At 44.0% G+C, this 22071-nt stretch overlaps 1 protein-coding gene and 1 long non-coding RNA gene across 4 annotated transcripts in view; one reads left to right on the plus strand and one right to left on the minus strand.

The window, feature by feature from the left end:
- The first annotated feature begins 2378 nt into the window (after window positions 1–2378).
- MFAP3L (microfibril associated protein 3 like) overlaps window positions 2379–22071 on the plus strand; it is a 42288-nt gene continuing 22595 nt past the window's right edge. The window contains exons 1-2 of one of the 3 annotated variants that reach the window (XM_042807825.1): window positions 2379–2473; window positions 4017–4123. The gene's annotated coding sequence lies outside the window, so the exon portion shown is untranslated. Of the gene's footprint in view, window positions 2474–4016; window positions 4124–19615; window positions 19696–20622; window positions 20688–22071 lie in introns of those variants that run through there. The other 2 variants (XM_032983928.2, XM_042807824.1) reach the window with 2 other exon arrangements.
- Window positions 17796–20539, minus strand: LOC122154874. Its single transcript, XR_006167013.1, has 3 exons — window positions 20467–20539; window positions 18333–19526; window positions 17796–17907 (listed from the first exon to the last, which is right to left on the minus strand). It is a non-coding gene; the product is annotated as an uncharacterized LOC122154874 (long non-coding RNA).

Below are 22071 nucleotides of genomic sequence, written 5' to 3' on the forward strand. Positions count from 1 at the left end.
GCTGCTATATTTGCCAAGATCCAAGTAAATTCAAAGAAAATTATATTTTAAGAGAACCTGCAGTTCTAACTCAGCATCCCGAAAAATACCCATCACTGCTAACTCCTATTGATACATTTTTGCAAGACAGTTCACGTCAGTTTAAACAGGCTTGCATCTGAATTTTTCTACCCTTTCTTTTGCAGACTCACTCTAATTCCAAGTACAAGCCTAACGTTTCCCCTAGCCTAGTGACACTGCCCAGTCCCACGCGTACGAACATCACGATGACACAAACTGGCACTGACACTCAACATAGCCTGGCCACCTCTGTATAACCAACTTGTCAGCAACGCTTACTGGTACTAGCAGAAGCAAATCCCAGCTTGTACACACACACACACACACGATACTAATCTTTTCCCCAACCTTGCATTTAAGCCCCAGAGCAAAAGGTGGCTCAGAAACTGAATTTGGCATCATTCCTTAAGTCAGTCTGAAACAAGTCATCAGCTTCGCCTCAACTCAACGTATATCCCAATCTCACCTCCATCCTCTTGTGGTGGAATTTCCTAGCCTGCCATTGACCTGCCAGCCAAAACACAGGACGGCAGCTCTGTTTTCCCTTGCAGACACTCTCCTTTACACCAAAGCTCCGTAAACTTGAGCCCCAAAACTAGCTCCAGCCTTTGCACCCCACTTCTTTTCCCCAGACATTGTTTTGCCCCATACCTCTTCTAGGCCAGTTAGAAACTACAACTAGGATTATAGTGGAGTTTAGGATTATTTTTTAGGTTTGCATAAATCACGGTTTTATTCAGTCTGACTCCTCACCTTCATTCCAGCCAAAGCTAATAATAGCCCAAAACCTGCTTTAGGATCCCAACATAAATACTGCTCAGTGCTTTATGCCTGAACTCTTCCCTGGTAACTTGCTATGAACTCAAGATTTGACTTTTTTTTTTTTTTTTTAGCCTCTGGAGGTCAAACCCTACTTTACCCTAGCATGTTACCTAGTGACCCAACCTCCCATCTCAGAGGTCATTTTATAATGACACTGGATCCCACCACCTTACAGTTTAGTTTACCAGGCCCTGTTAGTTACTGTTAGTTATTACATTATTTTATACATTTGCCTAAACAACCTTTAATTCTATGCAAAATCTGTTTACTCTCACCAGGACACATAACCTTAACTTTGAAGGAAATATACAGCCAGGAGTACCAGCCTTCCAGATCTGCCTATCTTGCAGAAAAGTGTGTCTTTTATTAAGGCAGAAGCAGTGCCAAGATAAATTCAAATGCATTAAAATGCTCAAAGCTTGACAAGAATCAGAGAGTTTCTTTGAGTTTGTATGAAAATTAACTTCTCTTTCTCACAGGAGGGATACAGTGATGTTTTAGAGATGAGACAATGTCTGCTGTACACGTGTACTGTCTCGTATTACTCTGGATGCCACATTTCCACTTACATTATAGCATCAGAACACATTATCGACTAACTTAAAGGTAATAATCGGAAAGGGTTTATGAGGCAAGAATATTATGATCTGATAACAAATTGTCTTCTTTTGTTTTGTTTTCTGCCTACATCATAGCAAGCATCTAACAAGACTAAATTATAACGAAGAGCGGCTGGTAATAGCTGCAAATGTAATCCATTAGCGGCAGCGGCAAGCCACGTAATCAAATGAGGGAAAGCTGTGATGCAGCCTCTGCCTGTCTTTGGAAGTGAGAGTCTGCATATGTACACTTAGACACACATAGAGCCAAACTGTGTAAAAAAGGTTTAAATGAGCAAAATCATCGCTGGCTTTAAACTTACAGGTCACACTTGCTGTAACACCTGGCCAGGCTACCAGAAATTAGCCTGGCAGAGAAGCCCCTCCTCACCTGGGGCACAAAGTCACCTCTGCACAGACGTGCAGGCAGGCACTGAGGAACGGCAGATACTACAAAAACATGGATGAACTCCAGGAGAATTTTCACGGCTTTCTGAACATGAGAGTGAGGGAGATTTTCAGCTGGGAGCCCATCGTGAAAGGGACACCCTGCCACGCATCTTCAATGAGCTCTGCGCTCAAAAAAAAAGTGAGATAGACAGTGGCAAAGAGCAGAAAGCCTAAATCAGCCAGGTGATACCTGCAGTTTTAGCAGAAGCTGTCCGAGAGCAAAGTGCAGGCAGGAGCTAGGCATGTAATCCCATCAGACTGCAGCGCTTGCGAAGCAGGCGACTCATCTGCTGCAGGAACGTCACGGGGATCTGAAGGCAAATCATCCTCAGCTGTGCCAAGGGTTGTCCTGCTGTCCGTCAAAGACCAGCAACCGGGGGCAGTTCCAGTGAAATCTTTTGCCTAGTGAGGATATAAAAGATATTCTGACCGGTGGCAAGGGTGGGAGCCTTGCAGAGAGAGGAGCACCTGGAGGGACCTAACTTTGGAGTCATCCTAGTGATTGGAGGTGACTGCACTCTGCTATGTTCATTTCTCCCTAGGTAAGTCATGACTTCCAGACAAAGCATAAAACAAGTGTTAATTAGATCCTTTTTTTAAAAAAAAAAAAATCCGATTACTGCTTTTGGCAGAGTAAATGGTCAGTAGCTCACAAACTCTTGCAGCTTGTGCTCAGAACAGGAAAGTTTTACGCCTGTCCTACTGCCTTGGGGCCACAAGCTGCTTGCCTCAGAGTTGGTCTGTGATGAGCAGTGTCTGAAATGTGCTGCTAATGCAACTGTATGCTGGTTTGCACACTATGAGCTTCTATGTAAGCTGTATAGTATAGAGTACAATGGGTTCACTTCCTTCAGGAAAATATTTTTTCACCTGATAAAAGCGTAGAGGTAGTCACTGCCTGTGGGGTAAATAAGCTATACAAGACAAGCCTCACTAAAACTGCTGGACTTCCCTTTTTAAGAACTGCTATAAATATTAAAACTATTTAGAAAGATTTCTAACTGTATCAAACAACACTGCAGTTTAGATTTACGTTCACAGCATAAGTTTACTCAGAGGTAATTATACAAGACATGTATGTTCCCAGGAAGTTGTTTTGTGATGCCATCTGTTTTATTTAAAAGATAATTGTAATGCAAAATTGACCTGGTAAACCAGACTGTCCACAAAACACTAGCTTCTTTGACTATGAGCAGAAAATGGACAAATATTAAATAAATTCTCTGAGGGAATAATTATTATTGAAACAGCTGCATATGCTGATAATCAAAATGCATTGCCTATATAAACTTGCTAGGGAAAAAAAAAAAAATAGGGGCCTAAAATCCTCCCTAAAATTGACTTTGTTAATGAGCCTATAGCCCATCACTTGTGTAAAAGCAGATAGTAGCAAATGAAGTTAGCAGGCCTCTCACTGAAAGGCTCTAGCTGCAAACAGGCTGTCTGGAAGGAGTATTTTTTTCAAGAGGATGCATAATTTTAAAGTTACATCTTTCACAGTGAAATACAAAGCCAACTGGTACCGTGATTTGCTGCAAATATAATGATTTTGAGAAGGCACATGTCACATAACGAAATGATGGAAAGAGGCAATGTACCAAGCTGCCAGGCTCCCAGTGTGTGTCCAGAGGGGCTACAAGTGCACCCTTGCATACTCACGCATATGCTGCACAGAAAAAGACCAAATTAGCATGATCACTACCAGTGCAAGTGAAGGCAACATTCCTGCATTTCTTTACCTTTTGTGACAGCATGTATCTGGTAGTAATGAAGGATAATTATGTTTTTTTAATTCTATTTTTAAAATATCTTTTTAAAAACAAGTATTATTTAAGTTATGCTGAAATGCATACATCACTGATTTGCAATGATCATTGACTGACAAAGGAAAACCTAGCCCAGGCTCCAGAAAGAGAAATAATTGCTTGGTCATCGCATAAAACATGGCTGTAAACAAATTGTGTAGTAAATTTCCCAGAGTACTGTAGACAAAATCTTGCCCACCTGGAAGCTACTTTCAGTATGACAGTATTGGAGAGTTGTAGGATCAATAAAACATTCATTTAATATCTTTTCTTTTGCCAGGCTTGGTAGAGTAGAACTGTCCTTCTATTGGAATGGTTTTGTGGATTATAACTAAGGAAACCTCCAAAACACAACAGCTGATCATGGAAGAAGCCATGGAGAGGGAGGTAAGTAAAAACTATCCATTCAGGGTGGGGAAAAAAATAAATTACTCTGCAAGTAGTTTTGCTTGTATTGTGAATTTCTGTTGTTCTGAACATGTTGTGAGTCAAGTGATGTTTTCTTTTAGAAGACGATAAAATTTCAAGGGGTGCGAAGGGGGAATCACGTGGTTATTATAATAATTTGGGTCTGATCCATTATTTGCATGTTGATTCCTCCGGGAATGTATTATAATAAAATTCTGCTAAATGAGATGGACACAGAAAATGTCCACAAAGAGAAATGCTTGTCTCCCCAGGCATGTATAAAAGCCAGGATGGGTGAATTTTCATACCAGTCACTCTCATCTACTGAAGAAAAAGGTTCTACCCATTATTTTACCTGATTCTTTGCAGAGATAATGTGATTAGCAGGTAGCAAGAAATATCACCGCAGATATAAGAAGATTAGCAAGACTAGGGTGTGAACTTCTAGCAGTTTTACAGTTTTTACACTAAAAAATGTAAAACACTAGAAGCATGAATATAATATTATAAGGACACCATCAGCCTGGGAGGTCTTCCAAGTGACCACACTCGTATTCAAAAACACTCTGTCCAATTGAACAGCATTTCTACCGGCTTATTTCAGTCCCAGTGAAACCTGGCTGGCACCTTAGATATAACTATGTAAAATGTATTTATACAGACTACATAGAATTTTAAATGGTATGACCTTGTTGGTTCTTGGGAGCCCCAGTATTAATTTATTGATTACTTTTTCATTATAGATGCTTGGGAACATTGTGCAATCTACAAACATTATGCCAAAACCAAAAGGAAACTAGAGAAAAACCTTTAGAGAAGAAAAAAAACCCAACCAAACAGCTGTTCTAAAATCTAAGAAATATCCTGGCAATAGTCTTAGCTTTCTTTCCATCTTCAATTTTTGTTCTAACATCAATTACACTTGTAACCAAGCCATTGATTTACTTTTATTTCAGGACAAAACTAGCACATATTCCTAATCCTATAGTCACTGTGGATCACTTTTCAATTAGCAGAAAGGACTTTATAGGAGTTGTCTAGGTCTGCAGTACATCCTCCTTCACTATTGTATTGGCAAGAGATATTCATACAATAACCAAAGTGGCACCTACTGCTTCCTCCACTACTGAACAGGAATGATACTTCCACAAAATGGAAAACTCCTTAGTTATTTCTGTAGATAGTTGTATGGGTTATTTGTCAGAATCTAGCCCAAAACACTTGCAATTACTTATCTGAAGCTTTGTAAAACTCAGATTAAGCTTCTGACAGAAGGAGGTATAATCTCCACAGATGGCAGGGAAGGGATAGCTCCTATACCTAAGCTTGTCACAAAAAAATTAGTGTCATAAGGAAAACTGAAGCTGATGACTGAGATGCTTAATTTTCATCCTACTGAATCCTGTCAAATTCTCCCCACTTTTGCTTGCCTTCACATGCAAATGATTTGTTTCAAACAACTGGCGAGTGCCCAAGTCCTAGAAACTGACACTTAGCAGCACTTGCACCGCACCACTGTCAAATATTTACATCCATTTTCCAATCACCTGGCAACTGATATGCAACTAACAACTTTGGGTTTATGTCCCCACGAGGGTTCACTTGCACATCCATCACAAATGCATTCATTTACTCTAAATTTTCTCTTTGGATTTTACTCATTTAAAATAAGAAATCATATTCTTTCCCAGCTACTGTTAGTCATTATCTCTTCTGTCCATCAGCCTAGAGGGGCTGTGATAACCCTTTAGTAAGTTATTTATAACCTATAATCGCATCTGACGTAGTCATGAGATTATAGCCAATTCTGTTCACTTTGAGCCTGGATCAGTGTAATTCCAGGAGAGAGGAATGAGATACCAGTTAGTGGCGAGATTAGCTACTAAAAACTCTCTTAAAGGCCTAAAGCTGCCATGTTATCCTGCTTGTCAGTAATTACTTGAGGTCACAAAGACCTAGGAAGATCCTGAATAAAATCAGAAGTAGCATTGCTTCTGCTTCGTGAAGACTACCACAGTATTGGCATGTTGGATGATACACAATACAGATATTTTCACAACGTGCCTACTACACAGATAAAATCTTCATTTTACTCTTAGGGAGCAAAATCCAGAGAGGATTGTATTCATTATTCACTCCTGGGACCAATGCCTCTTTGCTGCACACGGGGGTCTGTAGCCTTGTGCTGGGAACCCTACAACCTGACTGAACAGATGTTGGCTGCAGCACATCTCCCATTTAGCAGAGGTGGTTCGCCTTGAAACTGGCCGCAGTGGAGCTGGAGTGGGTGTTGATGTGCATGAATTGAAAGAGAAGACTATCTCTTAGGACTAGGCTGGAAGCTCTGCTTGGTAGGTTGGAACTCTCAAGACTGTTCAGGTGGCTGACACGGCACGCATGAACACATACCCTCCTTTCCTCTGTCGTAGGAATACTCTGAAAATACTTACTCTCACCCTCTGGGTCAGAAAGTCCAAGGGATGTTTGGGTGTGAGAATCGAAGTGGTCAGTAGCAGCTGAGCCAAGGCATTGGAGATCTCAGCGGTTCCAGGTGCGGTAGCAATGGACTCAGCCATTCACACAGTCGGTCATCCCAGGCAGACAACAGAATTGTCTACCCTGACCAACACCAGGTTGAGTACCAAAAAGCGAGATGATGGCACGTGGTCAGGTTTCTCTCTACCTAATGGGCCCATCCAAAAAGCCACCCATCTTTAACCCCTCACTAATGTGTGCTTATGTTCACTATTTAAGCGGTCAAATTCATCCTTACAATCCTGACAAATTCATAATTGGTAATGCCTGGTGACTTTGAGTTATACAGATTATTATTGCAAAGTTCTCGGAGCTGTTTCGATGCAAAGCATACAGTACAGGTGAGATGAGCAGGACAGAGTCAGCACTGGGTGTCTGCAGTGCCGAGCTCTGTCGCGCAGAAGGTGCAGAGCAAGATCACCCATCCTCCCAAGGGAAAGGAGCAAGTGCAACAGGACGAATCGGTGCAGCTTTCCTGATACACTTCACTGCTTCCATATGCTTTTCTCCAGAGCTGAACCATCTATCTCTAGTTCATATACAATTTGTTCATCTCGCCAGACAGCTATCAGAAACACTGTTGTTGTGTTTGATGATTCCAGACGTTGGAGACTGTCCCAGACAAGTAGAAGTGATGCCTATTTCTCCTGCGCTCTCTCAGACTGATTATTCAGTTCATTTCAGAGCACAGACATTTCAGACACTGATAAATTGCTGCATTAAAGTATAAATTCTGAAGTGTAAGGCATCAGCCTATATGCCATCCTAAACAAGTCAATCATGACTCGAGAGAATGAAGTCTCGAAGTGCCGTCAAGTGGAATGGCATGGACAGGAGCAAGCTGGAAAGTTTGCCTGAGGTTTATAACATGTGACACTACTGCCTAAAGCTCCTTACAAGCACAGTATTACAGTTTGATATTAGCAGTCGGTATGTTAGTTGCTGGCATTTGGATTAGGTCAACTCCAGCTTCTCTTACGACACTTGTTTTATTTGCTTTTTCCTATATTTTCAACAGCAGGATTTTAGGACACTATCAGAACCCATAAGATAAATTGTATGAAAAGATAGAACAAAATTCTCTTGTGAACTGGCACTTTTTGAAACCTGCATTTATCAGTATAGAAATTGTGGATCTAATTTCATTGATACATCCAAAAAAAAGTAGTAATCTTACCTTCAATAACTATCAAGAATTGCACAATAACTCCAAATAATACCACATTACACAGAATATGGAAACAACAGAACATCCAGCAATGACCTCCTGAAAGCACCTCTGTAACCTAATTATGAATCTACTAACCCCCATTTTACTGGTGTATAAACTATAGATCAGAGCAAAGAGTTTAAGCAATCTGCTTGAGGATACAATCCACCTTACTGAGAGCCCAGGAGTTCAGAGCATCCAGCCCCGTGGATGTGTGACTTAAGACTGTTGTTGCCTTTCTGTGTGACCAAAGTGCACAATGACTTTGTTTCCTTTTTAATGTGTGTTTATGCTCATCAACAAGAACCTGAAGAACCCCAATGAGAAAGAAATACTGGCTGCTCACCACTGTCACTACCATGTTTGCCATAAGGTTTGTAATACTAAAGAAAGTGGCTGCATACACCCAGTGGTTTCATATACTTTTTCTAGCACTCTGAGATCCTAAAATATGAAAGTGGAGACCCAACAGGATTAATCTATATTCCCCAGGTAAAATCTGGGTATTTACAGTCCTCCTTGCACGGTGTGTGAGGGAGAGGAGTGCCACAAGAGCAGCCTGCAACCACTCAGCAGCATCTCTATGTACCTACACACAGGACCTAAGCATATCTGTTGTGCTTGGCCCTACATTCCATACAGAAATGTCACCAAAGTGAAATCTCTTTTGCAGCGCAGAGTCCTTTTTCTTTAATATCTTGGTAATTTTTAATAATAATGTTGTTTCAAAAGAAAAAGTTTAGTTTTGAAAATGCCTTCATACACTATTTCCGAACAAGTAGTAGGAAATCCCCACTCAGATGAACTGATGGTTTGCTTTATCTTTATGAGAATGAATGGCATTTGAGTGAATAACCATTTAATTTTTAGATTTTAAAAGTCTCGGTTGACTTTAAAATCAATAGATATTACAGCTAATTCATTTTACCACCAATTTATAGTTTCCAAATAAAATAAGAAAGAATAGATTACCATTTTTTCTAATACATCTTGATTTCCTATCTGATTTTTTAAAAATAATAGATATACTATCAAATAATTTTCTCATTTTTTATGCTTAAATACTGTTTGGTTTTATGAGCCACACTGTACACATGTTAGGTTCCATTACGGCCTGTGATATTCTCCAGCAGTTTCATAAATCAGTCTTCTAAAGTGATTAAGCTGTTCTCTGGACTCCAGAAATAAACTCCTCAAGCGAAATTATGTATCCTTCATCAAACAATAAACACCAACAGTGGAAGCACATTATTTTTCCAGGGCCGCAAACAGTTTCAACAACTACTTATAATCAATACATGGGCTATATATATCAGGCAAAGAGAAACCAATTACCCACGTATCAGTTCATGTGTGGTGAAGAGAAAGCCATGTGCTCCTGTTGTTGTGAGGAATCAATTATCTTGAATTACCTATTTGCTTAAAATGCACAGCTACATCCCCCCACGGAATACTTGATGGAATAGCTTGAATATGTTTGCTCCACCACACCTGTGAGGTGGCTGGACATGGCCTCACACCAGCCAGGCTTATCTTAGATGACTTGTGGCTCCTAAGTACATGAAGAATAGGGGAAAGAGCATCTCAAGGTGTACTGCCCCGGGCACTGCATTGCTTCTCTCCAGACCATCTCCACTGTAAGTGAGAACAGACATCATCTTCCTTTTCAGAGTGGAGGGACAACTGACTGCTACTCAGTGCAAGTGTTAAACGTGATGCGTATTCCACACAAAGGAAAATAAAAGAGAGAATAAAATTCTACACAACACAGAAGAAGCACCAAATATACCCTGTTTGTTCTGCCACTTGGAGTTGTTGTGGTTACCTTTTCCTAGCCATGCTTAATGTATTCACAGCAGCCATTCCCACCTTTGGAGCAGGAAGGGTTACTGGTGAGAGGCTGGGCAGATGGATACTCTGCTTTGTTCTTCCTGTTTTTCAAAGAAGTTTAGTACATCTATCTATTCTGAAAAGTACATAGGTAGCTTTCTGTAAGCAAGAATTATCCTATTTAACTATGAAAAAAATAGTATTTTGGCACTCTGTAAGTCTTGGGATTTCTTTGAATTTTATTTGTTCCAGTAGATGGTACTACTTTCTACCTCTCAGGCAACCTGCCAGCACCCAGTAGCATTTCTCCTACAGTGTCTCATTAATGCAGGCTTGGGAACAATGGGAGTAGAAAGTAAAACCAACCTGTTGTAGACAAAAGGAAAGCCCTATAATGTGTAAACATCAGAGCCCTGTGAAATGGACTGTGGAAAGGAAGAAGCAGTTTTAATGAGCTTTTAAAAATTATCAGAAGAAAAAAAGGAGGTATGAGGGCAAAAAAAATAACGTTCTGCATGGGGTAGACAGTAGCTAGTCTTTCAGGAGGTGAAACGCAGAGGAGGTGGAAGAGATTTTTCCTATTGCTGCTCCACATACTGTATCATGATGTGACAGAAGTTAAACCAGAATATTTTTGGTTTCCTTTAGGATCTAGCCATGACTGAAATTGTTCTGCTTTTGTTCAAGGAATACTTCAATGTAATATGCAGAGATGTATTGCAGCTGGAGGAAAAAAAAATAACCCAACCCACACCAGCTGGCTGACTGCATGAAAGAGAGGTGGCATTCACAGGGCGGGTAGAGCAACATCAGAGGACTCTGTCCCACCCCATCCCACCCTTCTCTCAGCCTAAGTGCAAGCAGTGCTAGTTCAGTGCTGAAGCAGAAAATTAGAACCGATTTTACTGGCAATCACCCAAAATGTCCTTCGTTTTTGTCTTCTGATTGTGAGAAGCTCAAGCAGTTCCTGTGTCCTCTCCCTGCAAAACTACCCCTGTTTATGCCTAATGTAAAGAATCTTCTGCAAAGCCCAGAGGCTGAGCCTACCAGTCCCATTCCTGCTGCAGTGCCTGCTGCAGTTCATCCCATTTCAGTCCTAAATAATGATACCCCATGTCTGGGGCTTTAAAACCTTGCCATCTAAAACTGCTGTCTATTATAGTGTAGGAGACAATCCTCTATAAGACTAAATAACCTAAAATGTTTCTGAGCTTAAATTTAAGTAAGCCTATGATTGTGCGAAGCCTACTCCCTTCTAATATATGGTGGGAATAAATCATTTTTTCAACAAAGGTAAAACTGAAATATTATTAACATTCAGGCAATGTGCTGGTACCAGTTATTTTCTTCTTTTGATATCTGGAAGTAATACCAACCCTATTCAAGGTGTTTCCATGAGGAGGTGAGCTGTAAAATGGCAATTTTAATGGAGAGTAGATAACAATTTTGGTCTTTTGTGCTAGCGAAGAGAAAGTTACGTAATTTCCCCCATAACAGAAGGGTCTTCTACCAAGAAATATCATCTCTTCTGGAAAATAGTATGTAGAAGAAAGAAAGCACTAATGAGACTTTGATTACATCTCTGCTATTACAAGATAGTCCTTAAAATTACTCGCCTGTTATATCTTGCTTTTTTATCTGGTCTTAAAACTGAAGCAGATGCTTAATATACTTCATTTCCAAAGCTGTTTACATTTAAAAATCACTCTGGAGAAACTTCTGCTTGCTAATGGGAAGCTGTCACTGTTGCTAAGCCAATCGTCGTTAGGCTTAGCTGCCCTGCCAGGTGCTGGCACATCTAACCCAGCTCCTTCTGCAGGGAGCCCCGGGCAGCGACGCAGCCCGAGGTGTCCGGATGCAAGTCTGATCAAGAACTGTGTCCTGCTCAGCACAGCTAAAGCCGCTGTTGAGTTTATTTGCTGGGACTGAACATTATGCAGCACACAGGGCTGTATCTGAGCTGGTGACGTTGCCTGTATTGTGCTAAGCAGTGGAGACCCCCGTACAGACGGTTTTAGCTGTGAATCTCTGCGTGGCAGCTGATTAAACAGGGACACAGCTTCCAGTCCTTGCAAACCAGTGCCAGATGATTTATGAATCCCTTCAATTTTTTTATGGGACAAATTTTGTTTTACTGGGTTGGGTTGGGTTTTCTTTCCCTCTCCTTCAGAGGAGATAATTCCTCTTGCTCTTTAGATTGACTTTCATACAAAGCTATAGGCTTAATTCTGGGAAAACAAAACCAAAACCAGTCGTGTGGAATAATTAAAGCAAAACTCACCCCCAAAGAGTGGGTAGAAGAAGAGCATGACATGGAGTGGGTCTGTGGTCAGTAGAGAGGTCGGCTCTGATGCCTTCAAGGCAAGATGCTCCCAGAAGCACAGACATAACAGTATGTGTCTGACCATGTTACGAGAATTCCTTTGCACCTCCCAGCTACACAACTACACAGAAAATGAAAAATATGAGCTCAGAAAGCAAAGAAGAGCCTTCATCTTTTCCTAGACCCGGTATTTCCAGATGCCAGCAGTCTACCAGCTGCAAATAACTTACAGAGAGGAAGACAAAATTGGACCAGGTAGCTCCAGAGCTTCTTCCACAGCATCACCTGCAAGCAGGGACTGGCAACACCGAAACGTGCACAGCTCCTCCAGCACAGCTGGTCTATCACGGTTGGTCTATCCAGATGCTTGTTTCTTCCTTCTCTCCAGATGAATACCTCGTGATCACCAGGGTCCAGAGGCTCGCTCGACTGGAACTCAGACACACACACGTGCAAAATCTCTGAGCCGTCAAAGGAGCCGTGCACCCCCAACTGCCCACTGTCCCCCCAATGTTTCTGACCATGCAGAGAACTGGGAGGCCAGGGGACTTCCCCAGTCATCCACCCTAGTCCTGGGACACCACTCCAAAAGAAGTTACAGGGGAGGATGAGAGATTTGAAAACCTTTGGTGGAGAAAATGTTGACTGTTTGAGAGGGAAAGGAAAAGCCCTTGTTTACTACATATTTGATCCCTTCCCAGGTAACTCATTATCTGTGCATTTCAGCTTCATGTTTCCCCTGAACGACAGGGAATCAGCCTGTGCTTTTCAGAATAGAGGTGGCCTTTTTTGTAGGTAAAAACTGTAGACAACCCCACCCCAATTTTACAGACAAAAAAACATTACTGAAAACTTTCCAGTAGATGGCAGGGTTACCTTGTGACAAAGCTGAAAGTCTTAAATTGAAAGGGCTCCTGGATAAAGGTTCAAGTACTGGTTAAGTATATTTAAGTAGCAGAATGAACTACTATCTGAAGAGGCATAAACACACACTGGATTAACTGATCTAATGTGAGATGGGAAATGTAGAAGTTATATTTTAAGGTAGTGAAAGATCTTGAACCTCAACACAGTATTAAAAATTATCTTTGTTAAAAATGAACTTCATTTAGACAACTGTTTATACCACAAAACTGACAAGACAGAAAACACAGTATTTAACGTGAGAATCCACGGGAGTTGCCAGCCACAGAATAAAAACATGGGAAAAGCAAAAAGCCCTTGCAAATATTACTGAAAGTGTTCAGCAAAAGTGGCTTTCAGGACCAAGAGCAGTTCAGCTGGACAGTGTAGTGTTTGCCTATTTCTAGGAACTGAGCAAAAGAGCACCCCCAAAAAGGGAATTCTGTGCCGCTTTTGTCGATATAAGAAATCATGACCTCAGCAGGTGCAGAACACCTTTACAGGTTGGGACCCTACTCAGAAGCAGCCAGGGGGAAAGCCTGATGCACCCTAAGGATCTCAGAAATAGTTTTTTTACATGCTGGGAACCGAACCGCTCAGCCCAGTCGGCCTTACTAATAACGGCCTCCACATGGACGACACTTTGGCTTCTTAAAACTACAATTTTCTGAATCTGCTTTTCCAGCCAAAACAGTAAGAAGCATCCCAATGTATTTCAAATGTTTATAATGACTCTAGTACGTAAATTCCCTTGTAAGTGTCCCATGGTTTTATGGGCTTCCCCTTGAAGGATAGTTAGATTTCCATTAAGTGGATATAAATGTGGTCATTCTGACTGTGTCAACACTTTCTGAAATCATTTGTGGACAACCTCTAATGTCAAACTTCTGTACGTTGCAGGTAAACTGAAATGGCTGCAGGAAAAAATACCAGTCCATGTTTTATACGATTTTCTTTAGCAGAAAAGATTCAGACATCAGATACCCAATACTTTTGCTTCTCGTTTGGTCTGTGCCATGTTTATCTTGCCTCACTAAAATTACTCACATATTTAATTTCACTATTATACTGTGGAATTAGAAGATCATTGGAAATACTATATTTTATTTGTAAAAAGAAGTTACTTGCTTCCTTTTGTGAAGATCTAATAAGAAAATTCATGAGCTGACAACACACAGGGCTTCTGAAAAGTAGAGGCCCAGCCTGGCACGCCTCCTGTGTCAGGACAAACTCTACATTTATTGCACCAGTGCTGCTCAGCAGCGCTACCCGACTGCAGACCACGCAGAAAAACAGAATTCTCATTCCTAGTGATAAACAGTATCTTCAGAGTCACATTTCCTATTATTTCCTGCAATAATATACCCAACTTCCTCTGATAAGTGTAGTGTCACTAAAGAACATAGCTTCAGACTACGTACTGAAAACGGTTTTGGGTTTTGTTTTTATTTTATAAAAATCTTAATAGTTTGTTGTCATATTTTTTGGCTTATAGATATTAATGCACGATTACATTGTATTCTTTAAAAGTTTCCCCCATCCTTTAGCCACCTTACTGACGATTCACACCTATTGATTTGCTTTGTTTCTGAAGGCATTTGCTTTATAAAAACACAAAACCAAAAAGGAATAAAAACTGCATTGGTTGATGCTTTAAAATCCTATCACCTTTTTGCAGTTGGATAATACACACAAAGCTTGACACACTCCTAAAATTCTGACTTGGTGAGAGTGTAACAGAAATGGTAACATTAATGTGATCATCTTGATTTTTTCCGACAAGAATAACATAATTTCAACTGCTCTAAGATCACATGTCTTTTCTCCCCCTTTCAGCCTCATGAATAATTTGGCTCATCTTTCTCACTGACATAAACACTGAATCTTGCTGTAGGTCACGCAGCATTCCCCGTATCTTCTCATTCGTGTGCAATTCAGCCCTGCATTCTGTGCCTCATATTATTTTACATTCATGACATGCAGTTGTAGATTGTTTCCATGGTGGTACAATGCCTGATAGTCAGTTCATGCAGTGAACAGTAAACACCGATGTTTCAAGAGCTAATTAGTGGTGTAGATTTGTTTTTTATTGCCCTATCTCAGTCTATTCAGCTGGAGAGCTATGGGCCAGGCGAGGTCAGCAAAGGGATTAGAGAAAAGATCATTGTTTCATACAATAGAAAGTTGAAATAAATAAGATTATTTGGTGTAGAAAGGAAACGAATTAAAGAGTCTGAGGCATCTGACATTATTGAGGTAACTGTAAACCAATTATTTTGACCTTTAGGCCTTTGGTTCACCCAGGGTCCCCACTAACCCATTTGTCATCCAGTATTTCTGTCTGAAGACAAAAGCCCTCTTAGGCTTTGACAGAGATCTGAGATCCTTCTATTCCTGGCTCAGTGAATCTTCATTTCCAGCCTTGAGTTTCATCTCATCACTGTCCTCTGAACCAATACCCTGTCTCCAGTTTTCAGTAGCTAGAAGGAAATGTGTAGGAAATCATGGGGCAGGGAAGTGGTGGGGAGGTGAAGAAAAAAATAAAGGAACCCAAACTCTTTTATCTTTAAGAAGTGCTCTCAGTTGGCCTCAAGTTACACATGGAAAGTTTTTTCTGCAGGTTGCTGAGGGGAGGGAGGGGGACAGAGAGGCTTTCGCCAGCCCTTCTTTTATTTCTTCATGTCCTAAAGAGCTTGGCAGCTTTTAAACAACGTTGCCAAACCCTCTGAACCCAGCTTTCTGTGACTTCATTGTGGAATTTTCCCTTCAGATCCTGCGAGGTGTGGATTTCACCCTCTCCTCAGCCACCAATAATTTATGCAGACATATCTGCCTTTGGCTTAGCACATCCACGTGGCTAGGCTTTCTGTGGCACACATCACCGAAAGCCCGAGCAACACCACTTCCAACGCACCTGCAAGCACATGTAGAAACTGTCCACGTACACGCTGTAGGAGAGGGAGAGACCTTTACGTCAAGAGAATATACTGCAAAGCCAAGAGAACCTCAAAGAGGAAATGAAACCACAAGAGATAGGATGTTAATTTCAAGAAGAATCACATTTGGATTTGTGAAAGATAATATTATAGCAACCACATCATCTGTGGTTTTGTTTCATTTACGGACTGTGTCTACAACACAGTTCAGGAAGGAATTTCCCTCAGAAGTGAGTGATGGAAGTGGAACACTGCAGAGAAAGTCTGCTTCAACAAGACAAGAATTTTTCCTCCTCTGGGAGGAGCAAAGAGAGGGATCACAGTAAAGGTATAAAAACAAGTTACTTTTTGAACCTCATGCCTTGAAAGATAAGGCAAAGGGAGGAATAAAATGTAATTAGTCATTCCCATTCATACACTTGTAGAGGACAAAAAGGAACCACCAACAAAAGTGGAAAGTAACAAATCCAGAAGTGCAGAAGAGAAATAGTTATCACTACATGATATGATGAGGTACGAACAAAAACGACTGTAAGATCATAATCTTCATGCCTAATCGTTTTTAATTTATTTTGCGTTATTTCAAAAGGTAGGGAGGAGAAACAAGAACAAAACACAAGACATTATATAAGCCACGATGCTCTGGGACACCATTCAGACTAAGGTATTTCTGAAAGCACTGATCAAAGCAAACTCTCTCCCTGATCAGGTACCAAAAGAAGTGCGTCCTTTTTCACCTGCTGCAAGAATGTATGATACTGGTTTAAATAAATTAATAAGTAAAGTATTTTGAACCAGACCCCCGTTGTCTGGCTCAAGGCAGGAATGCCCATCCCCTCCCACGACACCTCCTCCCACACCAGTCTGGCACGTTTGGTGCAGGCCAGGAGTGGCCAGGACCATGCCAATTCTGCATCTCCCTCCCACCCGGGACCAGTTGCAGGCCAGTTCCATGCCTTTCAGCTGTCTACATCTTTCCCAAAAACTGGAATGCTACTCAACCAAGAAAGCAGTGCTGGTCTAGCTTGGGACTGCAGTCTTTCAGATGGGAATAACGCGATTACAGTGACTACTGTAACAATCTCAGGTGACAGACACAAGTAAAAGTAAAATGCAGCTCATATTTCAGAAAACAATTGCATTGAGTTAATATAGCACGCTGAAGATACATATCATAATAAAGAAAATCAGCATTTTCTTATTAGTATTCATGCAAGATCTAATTGTACTTAGGTCTAGACATTTTTAAAAAGAAAAATGAGTAACACCACTGTACTGAAAAAGGGCATTTCTTGTAATGAAAATTTTCCTTTATACTTTATGTGAAATATGTCATTCCAATTTCTAAATGGAATATCCCCTCATGTATCTATGTTGACTGGCACATTAATACTGATATTTTGCTCAATACTATTTCAAAACTTCCCTTTTTAATCTTGTTTCTCTGCTGTTACCTTGCATTGTGGGGCACACAAGCTTGTCTCAGCCATCCCTGCATCCCGCTCCACCTAGTGGATGGAGGGACTGTAATTACACAAAAAGCACAAATTAATCTTATCTTAGATTTCTAACAGCATGATTACAAGGCTTCCCTGATTACGCTGTTCAGATACAACTATCAGCAACACCAAAGTTCTGTTCGCTCTAAGGTGGAAGGCTGCCTCTTATTAAATGATGCTATGCTTTTATGTGCTCACTGCAGTACTAAGTATAAAATGCCAGTGCTTATCTATGGCAGGCATTACCAAAGAAAATAACAACATTCTCAATTTTATTCTTCACATGTTTTTGTTCGTATATAATAATTCAATCTCAAGTAAATTAGGGAGATTTTAGTAGCTAATCTAGAACTAGACTACACATCTGGAAGATCTGCGTTACAGTCCCCGCTCCACTCACTGTGCCAGTCCTCTGCGTGCAGCTGGTGCAAGCACTATTGGAAAAGTGGGATGGAAAAACGCCTCCAGAAGTCCACATGCTCATTTGACAGACTGGGATTTCAGACCTTGCTCCAGGCTGGTTTTTCCTATGCACCAAAGACATCAAGTTTAGCCACCAGGGTGCAGAGTCAGTTCAGAAAGCTTGCCAAATTTGCCAAACAGCGGGGTTTGAGGCACAAATTATCTATCAGCTGGGTATACCTAAGGCTGGAAGCAAGGGCCAGGATCAACCATTTCAAGCCCTGGGCAAGGCAGCCTGACGTGCTGGAAGGTAGTTCCTTGCTGGTCTTCGGGAGTTTATGGTCAGAGTGTGGCTGTGTGCCACAGGTCCTGGAAAAGGCAGTTCGAATTCACAGCTCAGCTGTCTTCCTCAGGGCTACTACACGTTGGTTGCAAGAGTGGAAGATGGGGAAGGGAGAAAGGGGCATCAGGGAAGCACTGAACCAAAGGAAGCTGTGCAGGATAGCCACTGCTTTTAACTGCCGTGGTGCTATAAATCTTTGCTTCCTACCTGCTGCAGAGCACGAAGAGCGACAGGAGACTTGCCATGGTAGTCTATGTGGCTACATCTCCCTGCTGAGTTATCCCCAGAACAGCTACAGGGAATGGGAGGACAAGCACGGGCCACACCAGGCGTAGGAGACCGTGAGCTTCCAGGAAAGAGCATAAAGCAAATAACAGGGTGGCTTTACCATCAGTAGTGGGATCATATCAAGATGTCGAAGTGCTGGAAGGAGACAGAAGTCCCAGCAAAACTGCCTCTTCAGCAGGCATGCGGGCATTCAAATTCTTACGGCTGTCTCCAGCAACACAGGCTTATGTTCGCTGAAACTCAGCGAGACTGAAAGGGTAGCCACTTTCAGAGGGACTAAGGACAAAATGTGTGACTTTTCCAAATACAAAAATTCAACCTCATCTTACACAGATCTGGCATGCACGCAAGACAGCAACAGCGCTACATGACTTATAGGAGTCTGTGAGATTGAGGACTCGGTTATCTAACTGTTCCATCATTAACCAATAAATAAAAGGCACTCGATTGTCTTCAAAACCAGTACTTAAGCATGGGAAGAAGGAAAAACAAACGTATAGAAAGTGGGGCCAAGCTAGCACAAGTCACAGGTCAGTGGCAAACAAGGTCCTATGACCAAAACAGCTCCTCCCATCAAGAAAATGATTGTTGGGTGAAGGGATGAGTAAGAAGCACACTCCTTGACCTACTCCCTCAGTTGGCATCTGGCTGCGGGCAAGCCTAACAACATTAGATGTCTCTTTCCCACTGTCTTCCAATTTTTCCATACTGGATACCCTGAACTCAAGAAGCTCTGTTTGTCAGCAGCCACGGTCTCCCCCATGCCCATGCCACTCCTGAGCACTGGCTGCATCTGTGTTCAACCCCTTGCAGCCATCCCTGCTCTTCTCGCAATCAAGGTGTGGTGGGGCCAAGTGCCCAGGCCCTTGGCGTAACTAGTCCAGCTCCCTGGAGTGGGTCTTCCTCTTGGTTTCTGAATCCTCTGTTGCTGTTCCTCTTCAGTTTTCCCTACACGGGCTGGAAATCTGCTTTGATGTGCACCACAGTGCGCCTCACCTATGCCTCCCCCTGCAGTGAGACGCAGTCCTGGCCCATTTTTTTTCTGGCAGTTTCAGCAAATGCTCTCATCTGATTACTCCTCCCAGGAGCACAGGAGCTTCGGTTACTACTGCCCTGGAAGCAATCAGAAGAGGCTATCAAGAGAAGGGTCCAAGCCAGGCAATCGGAGGATTACAAATACCTGGAGGCACAGACCCCCCATGGTTTAACCCACTAGCCTTAATGCTCGGCTGAAGGTGGCCCTTCACCCTCCCGATGCCACAAGGTCACGGAGAAAGAATGGGTGAGTGGCGCAGGACAGCACCGGCACACACCGGGTCCCTGCCTGCGGCTGCCCACATCCATCCCCAATGCATTTTTAGCGGCCGCACAGCGTTGCACAGGTAGCACCGACCACATTCGAGCAGTTTTGCTCAAGCTTAAAGACGGTTTTACCCTCTTGCGACAGGGCGCTTGGACACCTACAGCCAGTGTCAGCTTTCCACGGGCTGGGACCTCCTCAGACTGGGTGTAAACTGGCGTTGGGCGCTGTGATCGCGTTAGGAACACAGCCCTGCGGGGAAGCCACGCGTGCCGTTTCCCTGAAGCGCTGCGCTTTGATTTGCGAGACTACCCAAACAGGTTGGGGTTTTCCCCCCCCCCCCCCCCCCCCCCGCTTCTCCTGCAGCCCTTTGTCCCGCAGGCACCTCTGAGAAGGGATGCGGTGCCAGCCCTGCGCATCCCGCCGGCCGGCCCGGGCCGCGCTCCCGCCGGGCCACGGGCTCCGCACCGGGCAGCGGGGACGCGGGGGGGGGGGGGGGGGGGGCGGAGTGACACCCCCACTCCCACTCCCACTCCCACCCCCGTAACTCCCGCCCCGGCGGCCTCGCAGCCGCCCGCTCCTTTCACGCCCCGCCGCCTCGCCTCCAGCCCCCGCCCGCCCGCCCGGCAGCAGCGGCGGCGGCGGCGGCCGCGTCCCGGCCCCGGGCGCTGCTGCCGCCCCCCGCGCCCCCCGCGGGCCCCGGGGCCGCCCCCCGGCCCGGCCCCGAGCATGCTCAGTGCCGCCCTGACCTACTTTTCCCTTGCCGGAGCCGGCAGCGGCGGAGCGGCGGGGATCGCTCGCTGCGGCGCGGCGCGGCACGGCACGGCGCGGCGCGGCACGGCGCGGCACGGCGCGGCACGGCGCGGCACGGCACTGCGGCAGCGCCGCGCTCCGCCCGCCCCGGCCCCGGCACGGTGCTGCGCGGGGCGCGCTGAGGGGCGCGGCGGCGGGCGCTGCCGCGGGGCGGCGGGCAGGTGAGCGGCCGCGGCGGGGGGGGGGGGGGGGGTCGGGCCGCGGTTCCCCCTGCGGGCGGGCGGGTCCCGCCGCCGCCGCCGCCGCCTCGGCCGGCCCCGCCGCGCCGGTCGCCGCGGAGCCTCCCGCCGCGGTGAGCCCCGAAGCGGGAGCGCTTGCCCCGCCCGCGGAGGCGCCGGGAGGGCCGGGGGCGGCGCGGCGAGCCGGGCGGTGCGCTCCTGCCGCCGGCGGCTGTCGCCGGGCGGTTCGCGGGGAGCCCGCCGCGGCGAGCGGGAGCGGAGTCACGCCGCGTTCAGCGTGCGAGTTGGAGAGGTTAGTTCAGCTCGGCAGCGGGGCTTGCAGGGAGATGTGCTTCTTCAGGGAAAGGAAAAAAAAAAAAAAAAAAAAAAAAAAAAAAAAGCTCCCGAAGCCCGCAGGTTTGGCTGGAGAGCTGCGGCTCCTGCGCGGTCCCGCACCGGGCCGGGGAACGGGCGGCACCAGAGACCTCTTCTGTGGAACCGGCTTCTGAGGAGAGCTTAAGTGCCTTTAAATATAAAATAATGGCTGATATTTTGCTGCAGTTACTTTTACTTCACCGGGTAGTCTCCTGAAACTCAATTTCAGAAGTGCCCCGACAAACAGCGGGCTAAAACTTCGGAGCGGTCTCGCAATAACTTACCAAATACTGTTTCTTAACGGGGCAAATTCGAACAGCGTAGGACGAGGGAGCTTGAGAGCACAGAGAGCACTACTCAGCAGGCACTTTTCTGGAGAGGCTTGTAAGAAGCTACGCTCCTAACAGTCCCTTTTCAGTTGTTAAATTGAAGCATCTTCCCTGATAGCCCTGCTCCGGAAATAAACGTACCAGCTGTGTAAGCGAGGCTAAATACTAAATGCGACCTCATTTGCTACCTATTTGCCTCAAAGACTGTACAATTAGTTCCAAGGGAGAAACACAAAGGAGTTAAAAGGGAACAAAATGTAGCACTTTAGTTGTTTAGACCCATTACATTGTGGAAGAGTTTCTCTCTGCACGGCAGTAGGACAAAATACTGGCGGATCTCTTTTCAGTGGAGGTGATGTTTGCATGGCAGGAATCTTTTGTCTGGGTAGTGTGTACAGTTAGCAGCAGCACCGCTGATATGCTTGTGGTTGGTGTAGTAGGAATCCTTTTTCATCAGAAAGCCTTCTCATTTAGACTGCAGTATATCAACATCAGTTGATGTTGAGTGTGACTTACACAGCTGGAGTTCACCCTTTTTTTTTTTTCCTGAAGAATTTGAAGTTTTCAGAGGCCTAGACAAACAGCAGAATGTCCACCAAAAAAAAAAAAAAAAAAAAAAAAAAAGGCTTTCTTCCTACTTTAATACTAATATTCCTATTTAATGAGTTTAATACAGTGGTATT

The sequence above is a fragment of the Tyto alba genome, unplaced genomic scaffold (genome assembly GCF_018691265.1).
Source record: "Tyto alba isolate M040663 unplaced genomic scaffold, T.alba_DEE_v4.0 Super-Scaffold_6, whole genome shotgun sequence".
Lineage (NCBI taxonomy): Eukaryota > Metazoa > Chordata > Aves > Strigiformes > Tytonidae > Tyto > Tyto alba.